The sequence below is a fragment of the Oncorhynchus keta genome, chromosome 20 (assembly GCF_023373465.1).
Source record: "Oncorhynchus keta strain PuntledgeMale-10-30-2019 chromosome 20, Oket_V2, whole genome shotgun sequence".
Taxonomy (NCBI): Eukaryota; Metazoa; Chordata; class Actinopteri; order Salmoniformes; family Salmonidae; genus Oncorhynchus; species Oncorhynchus keta.
The window spans coordinates 39,389,294-39,389,960 of NC_068440.1; positions in this window are offsets into that span (position 1 = coordinate 39,389,294).

Below are 667 nucleotides of genomic sequence, written 5' to 3' on the forward strand. Positions count from 1 at the left end.
GGGGTATTGTGGGGTATTATGTGGTATTGTGGGGTATTATGGGGTATTATGAGGTATTATGGGGCATTATGAGGTATTATGGGGTATTGTGGGGTATTATGGGGTATTATGAGGTATTATGGGGTATTATGGGGTATTATGGGGTATTGTGGGGTTTTATGGGGTATTATGAGGTATTATGGGGTATTGTGGGGTATTGTGGGGTATTATGGGGTATTATGAGGTATTATGGGGTATTGAGGGGTATTATGGGGTATTGAGAGTAGATTTTAATTGAATCCATTTTAGAATAAGGCTGTAATGTAACAAAAGGTGTGAAAAGGGGAGGGGTCTGAATAGTTTCCCGAATGCAGAGTATTTCGCGATATAAAAAAAATCAAGAGAATATATGATTTTCACTATGTATTAATTATATGAATTTTACTGATTGTGATACTGCCAATAAAAGCAAGCAATACTAAGCTAAACTCCTCCCTGCTTGTCCTCTGGCATTCACAGAGCGGTATGCCAAGCTAAACTCCTCCCTGCTTGTCCTCCTCTGGCATTCACAGAGCGGTATGCCAGGCTAAACTCCTCCCTGCCTGTCCTCCTCTGGCATTCACAGAGCAGTATGCCAGGCTAAACTCCTCCCTGCCTGTCCTCCTCTGGCATTCACAGAGCGGTATGC